General features: G+C 46.4%; 1 protein-coding gene across 1 annotated transcript in view; it reads right to left on the bottom strand.

Annotated features, from left to right (window-relative positions):
* The window catches only part of LOC146813698 (solute carrier family 22 member 7-like), a 354574-nt gene that overhangs the window by 309445 nt on the left and 18330 nt on the right, over positions 1-26799 (bottom strand). The window lies entirely within an intron of this gene.

The following is a 26799-nucleotide window of genomic DNA, read 5'->3' on the forward strand; positions in this document are numbered from 1 at the left end:
TTGGACCCCAAAAGGCCACAAAGCTTTTGCGTTGTAGCACCAAAGAACATTGGGTGGATGATCAAATCTTTGAGTTTCGATGGGGCAATGTAGGGCAAGGCAACGCAAAAGCAGACCTTTTCCAGATAGATTGTCCTTCGTGTAAAGATCTGCTAAGCACTGCCGAAGAAGCAGCCTCGGAAAGACTTATGGGTTCGATCCACTGGAGCTAAGATTGCTACGACTGCACTGCCATGTGCAATCCCTGTTCTGGACATTTGTCAGGCGGCTGTGTGGGCATCGGTACATACGTTCACGCAGCACTACTGTCTCAACAGTCAGGTCCATTGATAGGGGCATTTTGCCCACTCAATCCAGCAGGACTTTTTTGGTGTGAGCCCGTTCACAGACCTACCACCTGGGGAGGGACTTCTAGGGCATCTATTCACAAGGTGCAGGATCGGCCGTTAGAAGTATTCCCCAAAGGAGCGATCTTTTGCCTTTGGTAATGATCTTCCTGGAGGATACTCTTATCTAACCACACATTCCTCACCAGCCCTCCCAGCGCCCTGCTCTGTGAACTGGGCTCTTTTCCCATCTAAAATGGTCCCAATATAGAGAGATGCCCACTAGTCATGCCAATCTTTCCATTAGGTCCTGCATGGGTGGCACTTATATATACTTATCCCTGCTTGTCAGTCAAGAGCAGAACAACAATGGCACAGAGCCACATGATGCCACCTTCTGGCACGTAGTAGTACTAATCTAAAGACGCCAGTGGAATATTTACACAGTAAGGGATCTGTGGATAGATAGAGAATCCCTCAGAATGATTATTACAGAAGGTAAGTAACTTGTTCATATGGGGTGTTCAGGGTGAGCTTGCCTCCAAACCTAATATGCAAACACAAAAAGAAGCTACCCTGAATAAATATCTGATTTATCAAAATCTAACAAGCACTAGGCACTAATTAGTGGGGTACTAGTCATCTCAAAAAATGTGAAGGACTGTCCACACACACCACCAGGTGTCATGCTTAATCGTTGGCAGTCCTCGCTCTCTAGAAACTGCGTTTGGTAGAGAGAGGGCCTACACCTGGAGACAGAAAGGAGGCACTTCTAATAATCTAAGTGGGGACCCGTGATAAAGTGATAGGTTAAAAATCAATGGAAACGCCAAAATACATTTATTTTTGAGGTGTGTACTTGACATTAAAAATCAATGTGGGGATTTGGGGAACTAGTACCCCGTCACCACCAGTATCATCAACATATTTCTGCCAAATTGGCCCAAAGGGTCTGTGGCATTCATCAGGATGAACAAAGTTGTGCTCCTATCTAACTACTTATGGTTTAGATATTACCACTACGTAGGGTGACCTGTGTCATCCTCTACTTAAAGTCAGGGTTTCGTATCAAGGGGGAATGCCCAGACATATTTTGAACCAGATGAAAACAAACAACACAACATGTATATATCAAAAATGCGCATGTGGATGTGGAACATGTGTTGACCCGTGATCAGGGGTCTTTGGTCTCCATTGGAGCAGAGGCACCATATAAATCTTGTGGTGCTGCTTGTCACCTGGATGGCTCTTAAGGCTTTCCTACCTTCTATCAAGGTTGGTACTGTGCAGGTTTTGATGGACAACATGACCGCCATGTGGTACTGCAACAAACAGGGCAGTGTTAGGTCTCTTGTACTGTGCTAGGCGGGCGCTGAGGCTGTGGCATTGGCAGAACCTTCAGGGAATTTCCTTCACTGTCAACCATCTGGCGGGGTCCCTGAGTGACAGAGCAGACAACCTCAGCAGATGCCATCTACATGACATGAGTTTCTTTGTACTTGGACGTAGTTCAAGGTGTCTATGCCCTGTGGGTCAAGCCTTGGGTACATCTTTTCACTGCCACTGAGCCTTTTGTACTACAGAGTTTCCACCATAACACTCCCGTGGAGGCGCGATACACCTTCTATGGGACTCTGTCTCTTTGACCTATTCCAGCTTCTGCTGCTACTTTCCTGGGTTCTGAAGAAGATAATGAGGGACCGAGCTCAGTTCGTTCTGATAGCCCTGGATTGAGCTCGAAGAGTCTGGTAGTCGGACCTGCTGAGTCTGAGCATGTCCCCTCGCTCCGTCTGCCTCTTTAGGAACATCTGCTGTTCCAATAACGTGCAGTATGCTATGTACAAACCTACACACCATGCAAGGGTGCCTGCGTTTGCACCAGGCAGCTAAAGTTAGCGCCAGCGCAGGGGGAAATGCAGCGCTGCACTTTATTCTAGTAAATGTGGTGTAGCCCTGTGTTTCTAAAGTAACAAAGCTTGTCGTTAGACTTCTTGGCTCAAGGACACACTTCGCCACTTTATTGTAAATATCCCCCTTAATTCCGTTCTTACCTTCTTGATAGGCATGCTTTTTTTGAGCATATGCATAGCTGTTCCTTGAGGCTATTGACCGTGAAAACTGTTTTCTGAATGTAAGTTCTGCATGCCTTTCCACAGAACTGCGGGCGCGGTCAGTGTGACCGCCTTATTCCACGTTCTTTCTCAACAAGCAAGCAGTTCAGTTTTCTGGCATATTTCTTCCTACGGTGGTATCACTTTTCCATGTGGGGCAATCCAGCATGCTCCCCACTTTCTTCATGCACACCACATCCTTCTAAGTGGGAGGGAATTATTGCAACAGTTGTATTCTAAGGGAGTCCTTAGCTTTTATATCTACTGGACTAACCAATACTGAGTGAATTACCACCTTTCTGTGGGGTTCTCTGGAGCTTAGGCTGGAAAAGCAATCAAGAAATGGACCTCGTCCAGATGAATCCGTCTCTGCATAAAGATACGCTGTGCCTTGGCTAATAAGGAGGTACATGAGGGCTTTAGGGACCTTTCCACCAGAGCGAAGGCCGCCACCATGGCCTTGGTCAAACGTGTTCCGGTGTTGGACGAAGTGGGCATATGCCCATACCTACACAACTTATTACTGCCTGGACACCCATGTCTGCAGAGAGGGCTGTTTTGCCAGGTCAGCACTGTAGCGTGTCTTTGTCTGATGCCTACTCTTCAGATCCTCCTCCTTTGTCAGGTACTGGTTTGATATCAATTCAAAAAGTGAGTTATCTGCGGTTAGAAGTATCTATGGGATGAATAAACTACTTACCTTCAGTGACACTCTTTCTGGTTAATACTAATGGCTGATTTGTCAACAACCTGTCCTCCTCCCAATTCTGTGCAGTGAACTCCTAGGTCTTAATAAGGTTCGATGTTGAATAGTGTACACTGTCACAGTCCTCAGTCTATTACTGATGCTCCGTGTCTAAAGACTTACATCGGCATGCATCGGCGGTGCCTCTATTCAATTCCTTGCTGTCACTTCCACAGGTGGGACAAAGCCAGTGCAGAGTCCGATGGCGTCTTCTATTGGGTTGCAGGAACAATTGCTAAAAAGCTTCCAGACCTAGTGGGGCACCCAAGGAAGTTCAAAAGGTGAGGAATCTGCAGTTAGAGTATCCACCAGAAAGAGCATTACCAAAGGTGAGTTACATGTTCATCTGAAACCAGCCATATCTATTGGTATTGCCAATGCTTGTGCTCCGTGACACCATCCCACTGAAGTACTCACACAGACTTACAGCCCGCACGTGTTGGTGTTTTATGCAGAAATGAATCTGCTGCATAATGCAAATAAAATAGTGCATCGCAATGTCAATATCACAGTCACAGGTTTTGAAATGGCGAAGTCCAAGTTGTAAAATCTGAAAAAAGGCTTTCATTTGTGGTCGTCTATCATTTTGGATGCGATCTAAGGTTACTCCTGCTGAGCATTAGCTAACTGCACGCACACTCCTCCAATGTATTAAAAATCTAACCACTCTTTCAGAATATTAACTACCAAGTATTAAGTATGAATACTACCCACCAGATTCCACACAGTTCTCAAGGCTATTAACTACAAGCGCACACCTCCAGAGTATTAATTATGAACACATTTTCAGAGTATTAAGTACTAGCACACTCCTCTGAGTATTAACTATATGTTCACCCTTCTACAGTAGTAGCTATAAGTGCACATTTAAACTCCTCCAAAGTATTAAATAAGCGACTCCTCCAGAATATCAACACACAGTGTACTTCTCCAAGGTATTAAATAAAAACTCACTTCTCCAGAGTACCAGTGAATAGTGAATACCTCCACAATAGTAAGAACTATGGCCCTCTTCCAGAGTATTAAGTATGAGTACAAGCCTCCAGAGCGCACACACCCCTCAAGGGTATTCACTACAAGCACACACCACCAGGGTATTAATTGTAAACGCATTCCAGAGTCTTAACTACTACCACACTCCTCTGAGTATTAACTATATGCTCACCCTTCCACAGTAGTAGCTATAAGTGCACATTTAAATCCTTTCAAAGTATTAAATAAGCGACTCCTCCAGCATATCAACACACAGTGTACTTCTCCAAGGTATTAAATAAAAACTCACTTCTCCAGAGTACCAGTGAAGAGTGAATACCTCCACAATAGTAAGAACTATGGCCCTCTTCCAGAGTATTAAGTATGAGTACAAGCCTCCAGAGCGCACACACCCCTCAAGGGTATTCACTACAAGCACACACCACCAGGGTATTAATTGTAAACGCATTCCAGAGTCTTAACTACTAGCACACTCCTCTGAGTATTAACTATATGCTCACCCTTCTACAGTAGTAGCTATAAGTGCACATTTAAATCCTTTCAAAGTATTAAATAAGCGACTCTCTCCAGCATATCAACTAACAGTGTACTTACTTCTCCAAGGTATTAAATAACAACACACTTCTCCAGAGTAGTAGTGAAGAGTGAACACTTCCACAACATTAACAATTACAAGACTTCTCCAGAGTGCCACGTGTGAGTGCAATCCTCTAGAGTGTGCACACTTCTTAGAGTATCAAGTACACGCCATACATCCAGTGTATTCATTACAAGCTCGCTAGAGTTTAAATTACTGGCACACTCCTCCAGACTTTTAATTTCAGGATCAATCCTCCCAGTATCAAATAAAGGCTCGCGCTTTCACATCAATAGCCAATAGCACACACCCAATCACAGTGTATTATCTACTACTCCACTACTCTAGCGGATTAGCTATTGGCTCATTCCTCTACGGTATGAGCTGCTAGCACACCTCGGAGTAATAAATACCAGCACATTAAACCAGAGTATTACTTAACAGCCCACTCCTCCACGGTATTCACTATTAGCAGACACCTCCTACATAGATATCAACTGTGCATACTTTCAGAGTATTAACTACGAGCAGACCGCTCTAGAGTGGTAACTGGTGGTGCATTCCTCCACAATAGCGACTAACAGTGCACTTTTCTAGAGTTGTAATTACTAGTGCTGTTCTCCAAAATGCTAAAGTCCAGTTCACTCCTTCGGATTGTTAATAGTGCACTATTCCTGGGTAGTAATTAGCAACACAAGCTTTCAATGTAGTAAATACTAATGCACTCCTCTAGAGCAGATAGAGTGCAGACCTACAAAGTATGAAGTAATAACACAGTTCTGAAGGCTAATAGTGCACTTATTCATAGCATTAAATAATATAGCACTTCTTCAGAGTAATAACTAACTGTACATTACTCCAAGGTATTAAATAAACCGTTATGTAGTTTATGAGGTAAGCTGTACACTACATTAGGTACCTTACATTGCCAATCTGTAACACACTCTCACTTACCTGCCTATTCCATTTGTTGTTGTTTTCTAGGGTGTATCCCTCCCTTATTGTCCCGAGGAAGACCCAATTCCAAAGTGTACATGGATCAAAACGTCAACAATTAATTCATTTATGAGCCTAAGGCTGATTTATTGTTGCGGGGCGAAGCAAGGAGTTGGCAACTTTCCCCATTTGTCAAACTTTGTTTATAACTATATACAGACTCTTATTGATGTAATATATGTTGTGTATTTGTCTTTTGTTGTGACCTCACTTTCATGAGCACTGTGCCGATCCCATCATGTGGAAGACCCTTCTATATAATGTTGTTGTCTTAGAGTTCTTAAATATAGCTTTGAGAAGTGTTGTTGTAAGTCACTATGGGGCATATGTATCAAGCTAAATTGCGATCGCAAACGCGTAATGCGTTTGCGATCGCAATTTAGCTGTGTGCAATGTATGGGAAAAAAACACTCATAAAATAAGGAATTGCAAAATTTGCAATTCCCTATTTTGCGAATGCATTTAAGGAATCGCAAATTGCGATTCCTTAAATGCAATGTAGGAACCACAGAAAAATTGTGATTTGGCCTTAAGGAATCGCAAATTACCACCAACTTCAAGTTGGTGTTAAATTGCGATTTCTTTGAAAAATGCACTTTTGTGCATTTTTCAAAGTGCCATGAGGTGCACATACATGACCTTAGGGCATGTATGTGCACCACATGTGCACACATACATATTTCAGGGGTGCAACAGGGTGTCCTTTTGGCAACCTTGCAACCTTGAAATTGCATTCTCAATTTGCGATTCTCTAATTGGTAATCGCAAATTGAGAATGTCTTCCCATCCATTCCTATGGGCCTCCTAGCCCATAGGAAATAATGGGAAGGTATTCCTTATTTGTGAATCTCAATTTGTGATTCGCAAATAAGGAATATGTAGGATTTGCAAAAGGTTTAGCAAAACCTACATACATTGCATTTTGCGATTCTCTAATTGCGATTACCTAAAAATCGCAATTTGAGAATCGCAAAACTCTTTTTTGATACATATGGCCCTACAAAACCTGTGTAAGGGGATTTTTTGACTCCTTATCAGAAAGGTTTTTGAAATCTTTTTTTATCTGTTAAAACGTCACCCGACAGATCAATCTGGAATTTGATATGAGTATTAACTAACAGCACCCTCCTCAAGGGTTTTAACTATTAGTAGACACCTCTGCATATGAACTAATTGTGCATAATTCCATAGTATTCACTACTAGCACGTCCCTCATCGGCAATAACTAGTAGTGAATTCCTCCACAATAGTGACTAACCGTGTACTTTTCTAGAGTTCTAATTACTAGTCCAGTTTTCCAGAATGCTATTGACTTGTACACTCTTCCAGGTTATTAATACTGCACTAATCTTGGGTATCAACTAGCAACTACCAAACAAAAAACTGTTCAAAGCCAGAAGGTCCTAGGGAAATTTTAAAGACCACACAGGATTTAATCTCCACCAACTAATCACTAAACAGTACGAAATCCTTTGGTCTATTACAAAAATCCGAGAGTGTGGCGAGCCACTACTAAGTAATTTATGAGCAAAATCACTACAGATCCAATAACTATATACACCACAGAACTAACTGTGGGCACTTCCCTTTTCAGGACAAAATCTCTCACTCACCAGAGGTGACATGCTTCATCATATGGGATTCTCCTCTCAGAGGAAAAACCTAGTTCTTCTGAGGCCTACAACCCCCTCTCTGAGAGGGAGGAGCTCAGGGATGTTTTGAATGGCTGATAGGATATTCTAAATCCACATATGCAGAGAAAACTGTGTGAATGAGAGCAGAATGTGACTTTTTGGGCTCTAATTATCACTGGATAATGACCACACATTTTCTAGTTTAAATATTTTTGGTTCAAATCTAATTCAGTATTTTGCAAAATGCCAGCTCAGTGTGGGGTCGTCAGGTTGTGGGCAGGCTATGAAGTCCTAAGAAGCTATTTCTGGACAGATGCCTGTAAGGCGACAAAGATCTTCCGTGCTTGAGTCCCACAGACCACAGCCTCTGTAACCAGCATGCTGCTGGGCTGGTTCCTCTGCTAGGGTAGGAGGGTAACGCAGGCGGCACTGTAGCAGCTTTAGATTTAGATGGAGCAGGTATGTGCAAGCCAAGTATTGTGCCTGCTTCAACTGGGCATAGCTGTTAATCACCATCCAGGCATGGCCTCTTTTCACAAACTCGTCTTTGCCTTTTTGAAGACGTCGTATGTGACTTGCAGCTCCCATAGATTATAAAGTTGTAAACCCGCTAGAGATTGGCCTAAATTATCTTTGAATCTCCTGCTGTTGATGCTGCCTGGGTTGTATTTAATGTTCAATGTTATTTAAGGTATTAGCATCTGAATGTTTTAGCTTGAAGCAGCACTTGGCAGTTGCACCCTGCCTACTAAGGGTTTCCCTCAAAAGACCAAACTCCAAGCGTACCTGGCTAAGGGGAGCTCTGGCCGAGGCTGAAGACTTGCTGTATACCTTTACTTGGAGTTTATCCAGTAGGGCGGCGTCACTTAACTAGATAATTATTTACTAATCTGGTCCTTCAGAATTTTAACTTCTACTACACTTCTCCGAGTTAATAACTATTAGCAAACTTCTTCAGAGCATTAACTAACAGCACACTCCTCTAAAGTGTTAAATAATAGCACACTCCTCTAGAGTAGTAACTAACAGCACACTCCTCTAGAGTAGTAACTAACAGCACACTCCTCTAGAGTAGTAACTAAAAGCACACTCCTCTAAAGTGTTAAATAATAGCACACAACTCTAGAGTATTAAAAAACAGCACACTCCTCTAGAGTAGTAACTAACAGCACACTCCTCTAGAGTAGTAACTAACAGCACATTCATCGAGAGTAGTAACTATCACACTCCTCTAAAGTGTTAAATAACAGCACACTCCTCTAGAGTAGTAACTAACATCATACTCCTCTAAAGTGTTAAATAACAGCACACTCCTCTAGAGTAGTAACTAACAGCACACTCCTCTAGCGTAGTAACTAACAGCACACTCCTCTAGAGTAGTAACTAACAGCACACTCCTCTAGAGTAGTAACTAACAGCACACTCCTCTAAAGTGTTAAATAACAGCACACTCCTCTAGAGTAGTAACTAACATCATACTCCTCTAAAGTGTTAAATAACAGCACACTCCTCTAGAGTAGTAACTAACAGCACACTCCTCTAGCGTAGTAACTAACAGCACACTCCTCTAGAGTAGTAACTAACAGCACACTCCTCTAAAGTGTTAAATAATAGCACACAACTCTAGAGTATTAAATAACAGCACACTCCTTTAGAGTACAACCTAACAGCACACTCCTCTAAAGTGTTAAATAACAGCACACTCCTCTAGAGTACCACCTAACAGCATACTCATCTTGAGTCGTAACTAACATCACACTCCTCTAAAGTGTTAAATAACAGCACACTCCTCTAGGGTAGTAACTAACAGCACACTCCTCTAAAGTGTTAAATAACAGCACACTCCTCTAGGGTAGTAATTAACAGCACACTCCTCTAGAGTAGTAACTAACAGCACATTCATCGAGAGTAGTAACTAACATCACACTCCTCTAAAGTGTTAAATAACAGCACACTCCTCTAGAGTAGTAACTAACATCATACTCCTCTAAAGTGTTAAATAACAGCACACTCCTCTAGGCTAGTAACTAACAGCACACTCCTCTAGAGTAGTAACTAACAGCACACTCCTCTAGAGTAGTAACTAACAGCACACTCATCGAGAGTAGTAACTAACATCACACTCCTCTAGAGTAGTAACTAACAGCACACTTCTCTAGAGTAGTAACTAACAGCACACTCCTCTAGAGTAGTAACTAACAGCACACTCCTCTAGAGTAGTAACTAACAGCACACTCATCGAGAGTAGTAACTAACAGCACACTCCTCTAGAGTAGTAACTAACAGCACTCTCCTCTAGAGTAGTAACTAACAGCACATTTCTCTAGAGTAGTAACTAACAGCACACTCATCGAGCGTATTAACTAACAGCACTCTCCTCTAGAGTAGTAACTAACAGCACACTCCTCTAGAGTAGTAACTAACAGCACACTCATCGAGAGTAGTAACTAACAGCGCACTCCTCTAAAGTGTTAAATAATAGCACACAACTCTATAGTATTAAATAACAGCACACTCATCGAGAGTAGTAACTAACATCACACTCCTCGAGAGTGTTAAATAACAGCACACTCCTCTAGAGTAGTAACTAACATCACACTCCCCTAAAGTGTTAAATAACAGCACACTCCTCTAGAGTATTAAATAACAGCACACTCCTTTAGAGTAGAAACTAACAGCACACTCCTCTAAAGTGTTAAATAACAGCACACTCCTCTAGGGTAGTAACTAACAGCACACTCCTCTAAAGTGTTAAATAACAGGACACTCCTCTAGGGTAGTAACTAACAGCACACTCCTCTAGAGTAGTAACTAACAGCACATTCATCGAGAGTAGTAACTAACATCACACTCCTCTAAAGTGTTAAATAACAGCACACTCCTCTAGAGTAGTAACTAACATCATACTCCTCTAAAGTGTTAAATAACAGCACACTCCTCTAGGGTAGTAACTAACAGCACACTCCTCTAGAGTAGTAACTAAAAGCACACTCCTCTAGAGTAGTAACTAACAGCACACTCCTAAAGTGTTAAATAATAGCACACAACTCTAGAGTATTAAATAACAGCACACTCATCGAGAGTAGTAACTAACATCACACTCCTCTAGAGTAGTAACTAACATCACACTCCTCTAGAGTAGTAACTAACATCACACTCCTCTAGAGTAGTAACTAACAGCACACTCCTCTAGAGTAGTAACTAACAGCACACTCATCGAGCGTATTAACTAACAGCACACTCCTCTAGAGTAGTAACTAACACCACAGTCCTCCAGAGTAGTAACTAACAGCACACTCATCGAGAGTATTAACTAACGTCGCACTCCTCTAAAGTGTTAAATAAGCACACTCCTCTAGAGTATTAAATAACAGCACACTCCTTTAGAGTAGAACCTAACAGCGCACTCCTCTAAAGTGTTCAATACCAGCGCACTCCTCTAGAGTAGCACCTAACAGCAATCAATCAATCAAGCATTTGTAGAGCGCACTACTCATCTGTGAGGGTCTCAAGGTGCTGAGGGGGGGGAAGCTGCTACTGCTCGAACAGTCAGGTCTTGAGAAGTCTCCTGAAGGTCAGCAGGTCCTGAGTCTGTCGCAGGTGGATGGGAGGGTGTTCCATGTCTTGGCTGCGAGGTGGGAGAAAGATTTGCCGCCGGTGATCGTTCGGCATATGCGTGGAGCGATGGCGAGGGCGTGGTCAGCTGAGCAAAGCTGGCGGTTGGGAGTGTAGAAGGTGAGTCGTTTGTTAAGGTATGTAGGTCTGTCGTCGTGGAGTGCTTTGTGAGCGTGGGTGAGGAGCTTGAAGGTGATCCTCTTGTTGACGGGGAGCCAGTACAGGTCTCTCAGGTGGGCAGTGATGTGGCTGTGGCAGGGATGTCGAGGACAAGACTGTGGTTCCCGCGTAGAGGGTGTTGCCGTAGTCCAGCCTGCTGGTGACGAGGGCCTGGGTGACCGTTCTTCTGGTTCTGGTGGGGATCCATCTGTAGATCTTGCGAAGCATGCGGTGGGTGTTGAAGCAGGAGGAGGAGACGGCGATGACTTGCTGGGTGAGTCCAGGATGAACCCCAGGTTGCGTCCGTGGTCGGTGGGTGTCGGCGCAGCTCCCAGCGAGGCAGGCCACCAGGAGTCGTCCCAGGCGGAGGGGGTTCGGGCCGAGTTCAGTTTCGGGCGACTGTTCTTCATCCATTCGGCGACAGCCTCCATTCCTTTGTGGAAGTTGGTTTTGGTGGTGGTGGGGTCCTTGGTGAGGGAGAGGATCAGCTGGGTGTCGTCGGCATATGAGATGATGTTGAGATTGTGCGATCGGACGATGTTGGCGAGCGGTGCCATGTAGACATTGAAAAGGGTCGGGCTGAGGGATGATCCTTGGGGTACGCCACAGGTGATCTTGGTGGCTTCAGACCAGAATGGAGGGAGGCGGACTCTCTGGGTTCTGTCGGTGAGAAAGGAGGTGATCCAGTCCAGGGCTTTGTCGCGGATCCCTGCACGGTGGAGGCTTGTGCGTAGGGTGTGGTGGCAGATGGTGTTGAAGGTGGGCGAGAGGTCTAGGAGGATAAGGACTGCGGTTTCGCCGTTGTCCAGCAGGGTCCTGATGTCGTCAGTGGGGGCAATGAGGGTGGTTTTGGTGCTGTGGTTGCTGCGGAATCTGGATTGGGACGAGTCCAGGGTGTTGTTCTCTTCGAGGAAGCGGGTCAGTTGTCTGCTGACGATCTTCTCGATGACTTTCGCTGGGAACGGGAGTGGAGCAGGGAGATGGGTCGGAAGTTCTAGAGGTCCTTTAGGTCTGCCTTGAATTTCTTGAGTAGGGCGTTGATCTCGGCATGTTTCCAGCTCTCCTGGAAGGTGGCGGTCTCGAAGGAGCTGTTGAAAATCTTCCGGAGTTGGGGTGCGATGATGGAGCTTGCTTTGTTGACGATGTGGTGAGGGCAGGGGTCTGATGGTTAGCCGGAGTGGATGGAGTGGATGATGTTCATGGTTTTGATGGTGTCTTCGTTGTTGACGTGGTTCCAGGAGAGTAGGAGGCCGGTGTGGCTGGGGGGCGGTGGGTCAGGGGTGTCGGCAACTGTCGGTGGGGTCTGAGTGTTGAAGCTGTCGTGGATGTCTCTGATCTTCCGGTGGAAGAAGGTGGCAAGAGAGTCGCATAGGTCTTGTGACGGCGGGATGTCGTTAGTGGTGGATCTGGGGTTGGCGCGTTCCTTCACGATGTTGAAGAGCTCTTTGCTGTTGTGTGCGTTGTTGTCGATACGTTCTTTGAAGGAGGTTGGCGGTTCGAATGAGTTGGTGGTGCCTGTGGCTGGTGATCTTGAGAGCCGTGTGGTTGTCCGGTGTCTGTTTGTGGCACCATTTCTTCTTGAGTCTGCGGCAGGTCTGTTTGGATGCCTGGAGGTCAGGGGTGAACCAGATGGCCCTTCTGTCTGTGCGACTGTTTGAGGTTTTCTTGATCAGGGCGAGAGTGTTGGTGCAGTCGTCGATCCATTGCCTGAAGTTACGAGCGGCTGTGTCGGTGTGCTCAGTTGGTGGGTCTCGGGCGAGGGTAATGATCAGCTGGTCTTCGGTGACCTTGTTCCAGCTGCAATGGGATTCGTTGCGGGTGGTTGTGTGCGGTGTTTTTCTCGAAGGAGAAGTGGATGTATCGGTGGTCGGTCCAGTGGAGTTCGGTAGTGTGGCTGAAGCTGACGTGGTTGCTGGCAGAGAAGATGGGGTCGAGCGTGTGTCCGGCGGAGTGGGTGGTTGTCGTGACGAGCTGTTTGAGTCCGAGGTTGGCGAGGTTGTCGAGCAGAGTGGTGGAGTTGATGTCGTTGGTGTTCTCGAGGTAGAAGTTCAGGTCTCCGAGGAGTATGTAGTCTGTGGAGGCCAAGGCGTGCAAGCTGATGATGTCGGTGATGGAGTTGCTGAACTGTGGCCGGGTTCCGAGGGGGTCTGTAAATGAGGGTTCCTCTGAAGGTGGTGTTGGGATCGATGTGGATCTGGAAGTGCAGGTGTTTGGCGGTGCTGAGGTTGTCTTCGAAGCAGGTCGAGATTCTGAGTGTATTCTTGTGGACGATGGCGATTCCTCCTCCCGGTTTGTTGGTGCGGTCCCTGTGGGTGATCTTGTAGCCGTCCGGGATGGCAATGACCACGTTGGGTGCTGATGAGGGGTTCAGCCAGGTTTCCGTCTCAACTCATCTTGAGTAGTAACTAACATCACACTCCTCTAAAGTGTTAAATAATAGCACACAACTCTAGAGTAGCACCTAACTGCATACTCATCTAGAGTATTAACTAACGACACACTCATCTAGAGTAGTAACTAACAGCACCTTCCTCTAAAGTATAAAATGACAGCACTCTCATCTAGAATAGACACTAACAGCAAACACCCCTAAAGTATGAAATAGCAGCATACCGCTCTAGAGTATTACATAACAGCACACTCCTGTAGAGTAGTAACTAACAGCTCACTTCTCTAGAGTATTACATAACAGCACACTCATGTAGAGTGTTAAATAACAGGACGTTCCTCTAGAGAGTAACTAACAGCACACTCGTCTGAAGTATTGAATACAGCACGCTCCTCTAACGTATGAAATAACAGTGCACTCATCTAGAGTAGTAACTAACATCTCACTGTTCTAAAGTATCAAACAACAGAACTCTCCTCTAAAGCAATAAATAAGATCCTACTCCTCCAAATATCCCCATAAAATGAGATTTAGAGATATGCAAAAAAGTATTAATAGCACACTCTTCCAAAATGTTAAATCATAGTGCAGCCCTCCAGCATATTCATGCTCACTCCTTCAAAGTATTAAATGACAGCACACTCCCCTAGTGCATTAACTACTAGACCACACCTCCAGAGTATCAATTATGTGCGTACTTAGACTATTTTGAAGTACTATGTGCTTCCCCTGCATTAACTACAGTCGCTTTCCTCTGTAATATTAAATACTAGTTCACACCTCCAGAGTAATAATTACATGCACACTTACGGAGTATGAAGAACTAGCATACCCTCCCCCTGTATTAACGACCGTCTCTTTCCTCTGTAATATTACATACTAGCGCACTCCTCCAGAGTATAATTACGCGCACACTTATAGAGTATTAAGAACTAGCATATGCCTCCCCTGCATTAACTACAGTTGCTTCCTCTGGAATATTTAATACTCTTGCACTTCTCTAGAGTAATAATTACTTGCACACTTACAGAGTATTAAGAACTAGCATATGCCTCCCCTGTCAATCATACAGTACTTTTAAGGTGCAGCGTGTCACCTGTGAGGGTATCCAGCCGCTGGGATGCAGGTTTCAGTAGAAAAGCCAGGTTTTAGGCTCCCTCCTGAAGTCTGTCATTGAGAGTGATGTTCGGGGGTGAATGGGGAGGGGGTTCCAACACTTGGCCACAAGGTGGGAAATGGAGCATCCTACGGTGCGGCAGCAGCGGATGTGCTCTGTGCGAGGGTGAGGTGGGCGAAGTGTAGGTTTCTGGGAAGTTGGTGGAAGTTCATGCGGTGGTTCATGTATGCAGGTGCTTGGTCGTGAAGGGCTTTGTAGGCCAGGGTCAGTAGCTTGAACTGGCATCTCTTCTGGATTAGGAGCCAGTGAAGGTCTCTCAGGTTCTGGGTAATGTGGGTCTTTTTGGGCAGGTTGTGGATCAGTCTGGCTGCTGCGCTCTGTATTGTCTGAAGTCTTCTCATGAGTTCGCTGGTAGTGCCTGCATAGTGTGTTGCCATAGTCCAAATGGCTGGTGTTGAGGGCCTGGGTCACTGTTTTTCGGGTGCTGATGGGGAACCATTTGGAGATTCTGCAGAGCATGCGGAGAGTGTGGAAGGAGGCTGAGGAGACCTGTTGACAAGTCATTTCATGGAGAGTTTGCTGTCTAGAATGATGCCGAGGTTGTGGGTGTGGTCGTTTGGTGTGGGGGGGGGCCTGAGTTCCAATGGCCTCCAGTAGTCTTCCAGCTAGTGGTGTGGCTGTCGAAAATTAGCACTTTGGTTTTGTCCATGCTGAGCTTCATGCCATTGTCCTTCATCCAGGCTGAGACGTTCTTCATGCATTTGTGAAAGCTGGACTTCGCTGTGGTGGTGTCTGCTGAGAGCGAGAAGATGAGCTGGGTATCATTGGTATAGGAGAAGATCTTGATGTCATGGGTTCTAATGATGTCTGCTAGTGGCTTCATGTAGATGTTGGAATGAGGATTGAACCTTGAGGGACGCCGCAGATGGAGCGCTTGGGTTGTAAGGTGAAGGGAGGGTGGTGGATTCTCTGAATGTATCCCGTGAGGAATGATGCCATCCATCTGGGAGCATCCTTTTTGATTCCGATCTGGTGTAGACGTTTGATGAGTGTGTGGTGGGTGATGGTATTAAATGCAGGGGAGAGGTTGAGAAGGATCAGGATGGCCAATTCTCCTCTGTTGAGTAGAGTGCATATGTCATCTGTCACAGTGATCAAGGCTGTCTTGGTGCTGTGGTTGGCTCTGAATCCTGATTGGGAGGCGTCCAGCAGGTTGTTTCTTTCCAGGTAATTGGTGAGTTGAAGCTTGGAGGCCTTTTTCAGAACTTTGGTGGGAAATGGGAGTAGCGAAAGGAGGCGGTAGTTTTGGAGATTGCTGGGGTCTGCAGAGGGTTTCTTGAGGAGTGGTCTGACCTCTGAGTGTTTCCAGGCATCGGAGAAGGTGGCTGTGTCGACAGAGGCATTGAGGATGAGGGTGAGCTGGTGGCTGATCTTGTCGCATCCAAGGTTGAAGAGTTGATGGGGGCATTTGTCGGAGGGTGCTCCTGAGTGAATTCATTCATTAAGGTAGTAGTGTTAGGTGTGCTGAGATGAGCTGTTCCCATATGGTGAGCGCGAGGTCGGTGGCGGTCTTCGTGAGAATGGAGAGGCTGGAGAGGTCGGTTGGTTGGGGGGTCAAAGTTCCTGTTTATGGTGGTGATCTTACTGTGGAAGTGGTCTGCAAGAGCATCGCAGAGTACCCATGAGGAGGGGATTTGGTTTTTGGCGGCTAATAGGTAGGTGAACTCTCCGACGATGGTGAAGAGTTCCTTGGTCTGGTTGGCGCTGGCATTGTTGCAGTTTGCCAAGGACTTCTTTTTGGTGTCTTTGATTTGGAGGTGGTAGTTGTTGAGGGCGGACCTGTTGGGGGCTCGATCTGTGTCATGTCTACTGGAGCGCCATTTTCTTTCTAGTTTTTTACATCTGCGTTTCACCACGCTAAGTTCTGGTGTCTGCCAGCTGGCTTGTTTGGTGGATCTGTGCATTTTGGCTGGTCTGGTGGGGGCGATTCAGTCTGCGGCGCAGGTGATCCAGGCATTGAAGTTCTCTACTGCCTGATCCAAGTTGGTGGAGACGTGCAACTGGGTGATGCTACGGGCATCCGTCCACTGGTGCTGTGCGACTTTGGTCCAGCTGTGGAATGGAGCACTGTGGCAGTTGCGGTCGGTGCGAGGTGGGCCAGCGATGGTGAAGTGTACAATGGAATGGTAGGACCAGATAAGTTCTATGGTGTGGCTATATCTGACTCTGTTGCTGCTCGTGAAGATAGGGTCTGGCTTGTGTCCTGCTCTGTACGTGGGGTCTGGGACTATTTGTGTGAGGTCGATCTTTTCCACTAAATAAGCCCTGCTAGCGCCCTGCACCGTTACAGCTTCTGCTTACGCCAGTTCTTAAATGTAATATTGTCCGGTGGACCTGTTTTTATTATTCGTATGTGTTAACATTGAGGTAGTTTGTTGCATTGATCTTTTAAAAAATACCTGTATTGCTGCTGTCATTGTTTTGCGCTCTTCTACTGCTTAGTTCCACCTCAGGGCCGACCTCGTTCCGCCGCGGCTGACGTGCCGATTGTGCAGAGGGTGGACCTTTCACTCCAGCTCAGTCCAGCACACACTTCCGGGGAGGACGCTGTCTAGTCGTCCTCTGGAAAAGCACTATTTAAACACCCGATGGTGCGGGCGCGCTGCGGACACGCGCAGCAGGCGCGCCTAAGGCAAGCCTGTCTGCGCCCGTCCACGCCTGGACTGTGCCCAGTGCCCGAATCTCTCGTCCAATGCCCTCCCAAACCGTTAGTTCCTCCGCAAGAGAGTTACACTCTTTTAATAAGACGAAGGAGAGCTGCTGTGTGGTAGGTTCTGGGGATAGCACTGCTAGTTGTGTATGCGGATTCTCACTTCCACAAGTTCAAAGGATTATTGCCTTGCAATCTCCACAGAGCTTACAGAGTTATGACTCTAATAAATCTTATGACAGATCTGTGCTCTATGGTGGTCTTGTTAATGCTAGACCATTGGCAAAGCACAGATATGAAGTAGCATACACCATAGAAAATTTGGGTCTGGACATCCTTTTAATAACAGAAACCTGGGCAGATGCTGCCTCAGACCCTGATTATATTACCGATACTCCTGCGGGATTTCGAGCAATTAGAGTAGACAGGCCATTAAAAAGAGGCGGAGGAGTGGCTATTATTTTTAAAGAACACTTTTCAGTCACCTATTATCCTGTTTCTACTCCTTTCTACGAGGCTCTCCAATTCATATTTGAACTCAGTTCTAAATTGAACTTCAAAGGCATTTTATTGTACCGACCACCAGGCACGAGAAATGCTTTTGTAACAAATCTTGATACCCTCCTCGGACATACTTTTTTAAATAAGGACTTCACCATCCTTGGAGACTTTAATTTCCATCTGGAAGATATAGATAACAGAGAGACGGCGTTGCTTACAGTTACCCTGGCAGCTGTAGGGCTAACCCAACTAGTGCAATTACCCACCCATGAGGCCGGTCATACGTTGGATGGGTTTTTTCCTCCGCTCATGGGCTAACAGTGAAAGAAATCCTTCCACTGACATGGTCTGACCATTCTCTTATTAAGTTTAGTCTTCCATGCATCATGGCTGGACAGGCTAGCATTATTAAGCCGCCTGTCTCTTCCTATAAAGCATGGAGTAAAGTGGATAAAACAATCCTTCTCACCCATTTGGAAGTTTCACGTACTCAATTTCAGGGCCATGTGGACTTAGCGGTTACCAAATATACTAATTGGAACTCTAAGGCAGTTAATGCCTCGGTACCCACAAAAATATTGTCCGGAAATAGGACTACCCCTTCTGCCCCCTGGTTTTCTGAATCACTTTGGAAAGAAAAGCAAAACTGTCACCGAATGGAACGTCGCTGGCGAATAAACTATTATGAGTCGGAAAAGGAAGTGTATAAGATAGCTTTAATGAATTACAAAAAATTACTTATACTAGAAAAAAGGAACTACTTCGCTCAACAGATTGAGTCAGCTAATAATTCCCCCAAGGAACTATTTTCGTAAATTAATAAACTTACCTTACCCAATAAGATAGGAAAGAAGGGCAACCAAAAGTTTTGTAATGATATTGCTGCAACATTCAAATCCAAAGTTCTGGACAAGTTTTTAAGGATGGATTAGGGCCCTGCCTTTCGGCCCAAAGGAATGGTCCAGACCTTGATAAAAGTACTATGCCTAAATTTTCCCCTGTCTCTGCAGAAGCAGTAGGAAAGTATATAAATGAAGCCAGATCAGGATCTCCTCTGGACCCATGTTCACCAGCACTTCTTAAAGAATTAGTAGATCTGGTGAGTCCCAGGCTTGCCGAAATTTTTAACTTGATGTTTAACTCTGGCATCTTTCCCGTTAGTTGGAAAGAAAAGTCCATCCTTCCCTGATTAAAAAAGCCCACTTTAGATGCCACCAACCCTAACAACTATGGACCTATTGCCAGACTACCAATACCAGCTAAAATAGTAGATAAAATTATGAATATTCAATTGTCACAATTCATCAGCGAGAATAGCTTGCTGGATCAGTCCCAGTTCGGATTTCATAAGGTACATAGCACGGATGGATGGAGGAGGCACAGCTGCTCTTGTGCTCCTCGATCTATCTGCCGCTTTTGATACGGTTGATCATGTTCTTTTGCAACATCGGTTGGAGAAGTTGCGAGTGGGTGAAGCTGCCCTGGCGCTGCTGTCCTCCTTCCCAAAGGATCGGAGATCAACGGTGTCACTTGACAGATTCAACTCGGCTCCCTACATTCTGCTGTGTGGAGTCCCTCAGGGCAGTTCATTAAGCCCCTTGTTGTTCAACATTTAAGTCTCCGAACTGGCCCCGCTAATCCGGGAATTCGGGTTTAGTTTGACATCTTACGCCGATGACACCCAGATTGTGGTAGCTGTATATAAACATCAAACCTCTCCTAAACAGCAGTTTCAAAACTGCATGAGTACTATTAACAAATAGATGAGTACACATTGCCTCAAACATAATTCCGAAAAAACAGAAGTTTTGATTTTTGGCAACATGCAGCCAACCTGGAGCAATCTGTGGTGGCTGGCAGAGATGGACATACCTCCCAAACCAGCGGCCAAAGTCAAGAACTTGGGTGTATTGATTGACAATAGATTAACACTCTGTCAACAGACTAACACTATTGTCTCTGCCTCAAATTTTCTTATAAAGAAAATAAGGAAGATACTTCCGTATATCACAGCGGATACTCGGAAAACAGTAATTACATCTCTTATCCAGTCCAAACCAGACTACTGCAATGGGCTATATTTGAATGCCCAGAAGCAGTGCCTAAAGAAGCTTCAGATGGTTCAAAACTCTGCAGCATGTTTACTTCTCAATATCCCCAGGCATAAAGCGGTATCTAATGAAATCCGCAATTTGCACTGGCTTCCTGTACTTCAGCGCATCAAATTCAAGGCATTGTGTTTTGCCTATAAGGCCTAGAATCATACAGGCCCCTCTTTTCTTCAGAATCTTTCTATGGTACCAACCGACCGGACATCTTCGGTCGACGGGGGCAAGACTACTTTTAGTGCCCAGAATCCGTACTGCACATTGGGGTGGCCGCAGTTTTCACTACGGCACCTTCAAACTTTGGAATTCCCTTATACTGGAACTTAGGAACACCAGCTCCTTAAAGGGCTTCAGGAGGAAATTAAAGACCTGGCTGTTCCAGGACTAGGCGCAGAGCATGCTGATTGTAGTCCCTAGCGCCAAGGCACCCCTGGGTATTCGTGCACTTTTACAAATTACATTAACATTAACATTCATTCCAGGAGGTCAGTGGAGTTTGTGTGTGGGGTTCTTGAGGTGGAACTTGAGATCTCCAGGGAAGATGTAGTGTTCTGATTCAATGGCGAGCGGGGTTATGAATTCTGTGAGGGGGACCATCAGGTCTGTTCATGGTCTTGAGGGTATGTATGCGAAGGGTGCCTTTGATGGTGGTTTTGTGGGCAGTATGGAGTTGGAAGCTCAGGTGTTCCATGACTGGCGTGGTGTCGCCTTCGGTGGTGGTGCAGGTGATTGATTCCTTGTGTACGATGGTGATGCCACCTCCTTGTCTCTTGGTGCTGACTCAGTATTTAATCTTGTAGCTGTAGGGTGATGCGGTGGTGTTGTCCGAGGTCGAAGCCGGGGTGAGCCAGGTCTCTGTGAAGAAGGTCACGTCAGGGGTGAGGGTGGAGATGGTGTCCCAGATTTCGGTGGCGTGATTGCAGAGCAATCTGATGTTGATCAGGAGACATGGGAGGTATCAGATGGCAGGGAGGGTGTGGCATGGATTTCTACGAGGGCGGGTGGTCCTGGGATGGAGATGAATCTACAGTGGATGGAGATTAACGGTTCCTCTGTTAGGCAGGGCAATGTGGGGCAGCAGTTGTTGTCAAGTCTGTGGTCCAGGACAGGGAGGTCTGTGGCTGACTACATGTGGGAGTCTAGAGGGCCAGGATTCCTGGCGCTGGGCACGTTCCAGTTGTGGACAGGTGCAGACGTACATGCCTTTGGCACGGCTTTGGCACACCTTAGGCACACCGGCAGTGTGACCACACTGTGACTTGCATTAAATAGGTCAGGAGGGGGAGAGATGCTGGGTAGATGGGAGGCAGGAAGAGTGGGGTAGCGGCACGGGGGAGCAACAGCAAGGTGGGCAAGGTGGCGCCTGTTTCACTGGGACCTGGGCCTGGAGTGCAGGGGCGCAGGAGCTGGGAACGAGTCTGCTGGTTGTGGGGCTGGCTCCTGAAGGTAGGACCAGTACAGTGAACCCGCAGAGGGAAGCTGTTAGTGACCTGAAGGAAGAGCACACATGGGGTCCTAACATGATGCTGGTTCATAGTTCTGGATAGACTTTAAATCATTGTCGGCCATTGAGCTTGCACCTGCTTCTGTTGGAGGGCTGAGATGTGTTCTGTTGTCCTTCTCCGCTTCTGTTCCAGTACTTCTATGACTGGACTTGTGATTCATCCCGAGCCTTCCTGTTGGATTTAATTTAATTTTATACTGACTACTTATTGAGTAGCCTTCAAACTGGAAGGTGACCTTAAATAAAATTCCTTGTTGGATGGTTTGTCAATTGTTGTGTTGTCCTGATAATGACCATACCGATTCTATTTGGATGAAACGCCTTAGACGCTTAGCTTTGGCACTTACTCAAGAGGATGAATTCATTACCACCCCTGGTTTGTGTTTTGTCCAATCAGTGTTCTTTTTTTGTGAATTTATCTGTCTCTGCCATTGTTTATTCTGTTTACACTGGCAATTGTGTTCCCTTATTTTGTTTTTTGTGTAACTGTGTGAGCACCGTTAGTCTATGATGGTATTGCATTTTGTATTTTTGTACTGTGGTCTTAGTAAAAAGCGTATATATATTTAGTATGGGTATCGTTATTTTTGTGACATATATTTCTTTGTGATATAATTTTTTCACTGTATTTCGTTGTTGTATTATATTTATGTTTTGTATAATCATGTACCTGAACCTGTGTTGGTATTGTAATTCTGAAGGAAGAGCTGGAACTCTCACCTGGCACTGACCCATAGGGAGAGATGGTGCTTGTGAGAAATTGGCCTGGCATATGCTGTCCACTAGTTCTAGTGGGCACCTTGCACCAGTCCAAACAACCCCTTATGGTGATCGGTTAAAGACAACCTTTATTGAAAGCTATCCTAGTGGTAGCTATGGAGAGCAGACTTCAGGCTAAGTCTTGAAGGAATGTAAAGCAGCTTGTTTTACCAGTCTATAATCTCTTGAATGATCAAATGAAAATACAACCATACCAGGTATATATTCTAAATAGACAGTTCTAGGGCTAGCACCCTCAAGAGTACTGGAGTACTTGAGTTACCTCACCCAGGAAAGCCGGGTGCATAGGTGCCTTTTGGTGTGGGGTCGCATCATCGATTCCAATGGAAGCCTGCAAAGAACTGCTGCTGCCGAGAGGAGGAGAAGTGTCTGAAGAGATCCAAGCCTGGATCGGGGATGTAAGTAACCTGAAAGCAGTGGGGACAGAGTCTGGGTCACTTGCCAGTAACCTAGGGCAGGATGGACCAATGCCCACAGATGTCGGGTGCGTCAGGTGAGTTGTCAAGTGTCTTGACTCTTCAGCCACGAGGTCCAGGAGGCGTCGTCGAAGTCCACGAGCCGGATTCGAGCTGTCCCATGAAGTCTGTCGAGTGCTGCGGTGTGAGCGACCAGGAAGGACCCAACAAGCCTTGGCAACGGCAAGTCTCAGGGAATCAGAGAAAGGACTGCGGTGCAGACCAGCAAGGTCTGATGGACTCACCCAGCAAGGGTAAGTAAGCACAAGTCTGGAGCAACCAGAAAAGCACAAGTAGAAGTGGAGTTGCCTTTGTGGGGACCTGCCTTCGTGGGGACCTGCTAGCCAATGGACTAGTGGTCGCAAAGGAGCCTCAAGCGGTCGCTCTTGGAGCTGGCCCACGGGTCACTCGTGGAGTGGAGGCCAACAATCTTCGGTACAGGAGGGGCTCAAGGCTGGGGCTACTCAGAGCCTAAAGCACAACTTCGAGGATGACCAGAAAGGTGTTGTTGCTGCAAAAGTTCACGGTGTCCAGGAGTCACGGTTACACGTTACCCACGATAGCTACTGGCCTCAGCTTTGCTGTGGACTCAGGGTAGCCTTGGGGAAGTCTGGAAATCCACCTCTGGTGATGCAGAGACTTCAGCGTCCGGCGGGAGCTTCAGCAATGCAGACCGGTCAGTTGCTTCTTTGGTGCCTGCCAAGCAGGGGAGTCACTCCTTGACCCCAAGGGAGATTTCTTCCGTCTTCTAGCCGAAATAGAAAGTCGAAGGTCCAGGATATGTTTCAGAGGTTCGTCCAGGGTAATCTAAAGTCCTAGGGACTGGATTCCTATACTTATACTAAGTGTAGGGGATGGACTGACTCTAAGGCCCCACCTATGGGTGGGCCTTGGGTGGGGGTGGTTACACCCCTTCCCCTTTGTCCAGTTTCGAGCCAGAGCAGGGGCTGAGTGCCCCTGCAACCAGTTTGAACCGGGCTATGCACAGGGACACCTTGTGTGCCCCAGGCAGTATCTCAAAAGCATTCTGTGAATGCACCCACCCTGCCCCAATACACATCTGCCTGTCTGGGGAGGTGGTTACACCTCCCTGTAACAGGAAACCTATTGTCCAGGCCTCCCCTGCCGGAGTTTCGCCCAGCAGCAGGAGGCCAGATGTGTGTCTGTGGCAGTGGCATCCATTTTGTAATGCCAGGGCTTTGAAAGGATTTAACCGGGTTTAGCCAGTGTGAACATGTCTCTCCCTCTAGAAGGGTGGAATGCTACCCCCACCGCCAGAACTGGCGGGGCGTGGGGGGTAGTATTCCAAAGCGTTTGACACCAAACATGACATGTTTTGATGCAGCCATCCCAAAGTTAGCATTTACCGCGAGGTTATAATGCACTTAAGAGTATATGGTATGGCTGTATCACAGAACAGCCATAAGTAAGTGTTTCCGAATGCTGCGGAGGGGCTCAGCTCATGCTTGGGCACCCTCTCACATAAAACCAAGCACTCTGCCTTCAGGATTGTCAAGGTCTGCCATAGGAATGGATTGTAGGTTGACCATACGGACTTCCTAGCGCTTGCGCGCTGCTTAGCCTGCTATAGGTTTTAATTCCCTGTTTTGTATCTCATTTGTGCTTAATTTGATTACGACCCTGCTCTTAACTACAACTCTTAAATTGCAAGCGCCCCCCCCCCCGGCCTACCTCTTGCACTATAATACCCCCCCTGGGGACCATTTGCACCGCCTTTGGCGGGTCCGGGACCACGGGCACCTGGGGTGATTCGGAGCGCCATTTTGGATCGGGCTTGGGAACTCTCGCGTATTATCGCGAGACCTCGCCCGGAAGAGTCTATTTTAGGCAGTACGAGCTCGTGGGTCAGCCTGGAGAAGGTGACCATACGGACTTCCTAGCGCTTGCGTGCTGCTTAGCCTGCTATAGGTTTTAATTCCCTGTTTTGTATCTCATTTGTGCTTAATTTGATTACGACCCTGCTTTTAACTACAACTCTTAAATTGCAAGCGCCCCCCCCCCTGGCCTACCTCTTGCACTATAATACCCCCCCTGGGGACCATTTGCACCGCCTTTGGCGGGTCCGGGACCACGGGCACCTGGGGTGATTCGGAGCGCCATTTTGGATCGGGCTTGGGAACTCTCGCGTATTATCGCGAGACCTCGCCCGGAAGAGTCTATTTCAGCCCACCGCCAGTCGCGCAGCGGTGACGCGCAGCGGGAGCGCCTTCACTGCGCCTGAGTCTTGCCAGAGTCCTGCCCGTCTGCGCCCGTCAGCGCTAAGGCAGGGCTAGGGCAGGATATTCTGGACAACTCAGGATGCCTACCATCATGGAAATACATCAGCTGCGACAGACAGTGGTATGTCATCATCATCATGTTGTGGACCCTCTATGTGGTCCCTATCAATGTCCTAGCTGTACATTCGCCCTCCCCACCCCTAAGTCTTTAAAATCTCTGTCGCGTAATTTTCACGCGTCTAGGGCGAGAACTGTGGTTACCGACGGCACGAGCTGTGCCTCTCTTAAGGTCTTTCACCTAAATGTCAGATCGCTTGTCCGCCATTGTATGGAGGTCTTTGCTTTGCTAGAGGACGAACAACCAGACGTCTTCTTCTTTACGGAGACATGGTTACATGACCAGGCCATGGTGTCTATTAATTTAGCTTTACCTAGAGGATATACTATGTATACCCTACATCGAAATTCCAGAGGAGGTGGCATAGCAGCCGCTGTAAAATCTTGTTACCCGTGTATCTGGCAGAAAAGTTCAGTAGCAGCTTGTGAGTGTGCGCAATTTAGTATTACCCTATCTCCTCACTTTACGCTGTCTGGACTACTTATCTACAGACCTCCTGGTCCTGATGGAATTTTCCGCCTTAGTCTCCCTGAGGTAGTGGCGTCTCTAGCTCTGAAGACAGCCAATTTTACAATTATCGGTGACCTCAACCTCCATATGGATCAACCACTCACCAGTTCAGTTGGTACCTTACTAGCCGATCTGGAGGCCCTTAAAATTGTCCAGCTGGTCGACCAAGGGACTCATAGCGGAGGACATATACTCGACCCTTTTTTTACGAACATTCCGAATGTTCTACTTAGCGCTCCCACACCCATGGCCTGGACAGACCATTTCTTGGTACAAGGTCATATTACTCTATCGTCCCCTGTGTTCGAACCTTTTTCTCTACGCGTCTTTAAACGTCCTTGGAAGAAGCTTCAATCAGAGGAATTTCAGCAGTTCCTCTTGACACACCGCGCTCCCTTTTCTACAGATATTACTTGTAGCTACGATAGCTTTTGTGAATGGCTTACGTCAGCTCTTGACTCCTTCATACCTGCCAGGTGGACTAAAATTAGATCTAGTCCCTCGAGTCCTTGGTATACGGACCCGCTCAGAATCCTCAAATCCGCCTGTAAAAAAGCGGAGCGTGCCTGGCGCAAAAGGTATGACGTTGAGCTCAAAAAAGCCTACAGATCTTGTACGAGGTACTACCATCAGGCTATTTGTAAAGCTAGAGCCACCTATTATGCGATGGAAATTAAAAATAGCCCAAATCCGACTAAGATCATTTTTCAAATCTGTAAGGAGCTAACTAGTAAACAGATTGCGACTCCTGTCAAAGCTACATTGACTCATTGCGAAGAAATAGCCACTTTCTTTGTAGAAAAAGTTGAGGCAATTTATAGATCTTTTTCCCAAGAATCTCGGGCTCTATGTCCGTCTAGTACCAAGCTTCTCACCACCCCACAACTTTTTTCCATTCGTGGCCCTAACCCAGATGAGTTTAAAGAACTAACTAGGAAAGTTAGGTCAGGTTCCCCTACGGACCCTCTGCGCCCCACACAATTTCAAGAACTCGAAGAGTGCTGTTTTCCGGCGATCCTTTATCTTATTAATTTATCCTTTGAAACAGGAAGTGTTCCGGTCAAATGGAAACAGGCAACCGTTGTACCCATTTTGAAAAAACCTTCCTTGGACCCCTCTCTTCCTGAGAGTTACCGTCCCATCTCCCTCCTCCCCTGGATCTCCAAACTAGCGGAATCTCATGCCAACTACGTTCTGTCTTCCCATTTGTT

The sequence above is a fragment of the Triturus cristatus genome, chromosome 6 (assembly GCF_964204655.1).
Source record: "Triturus cristatus chromosome 6, aTriCri1.1, whole genome shotgun sequence".
NCBI lineage: Eukaryota > Metazoa > Chordata > Amphibia > Caudata > Salamandridae > Triturus > Triturus cristatus.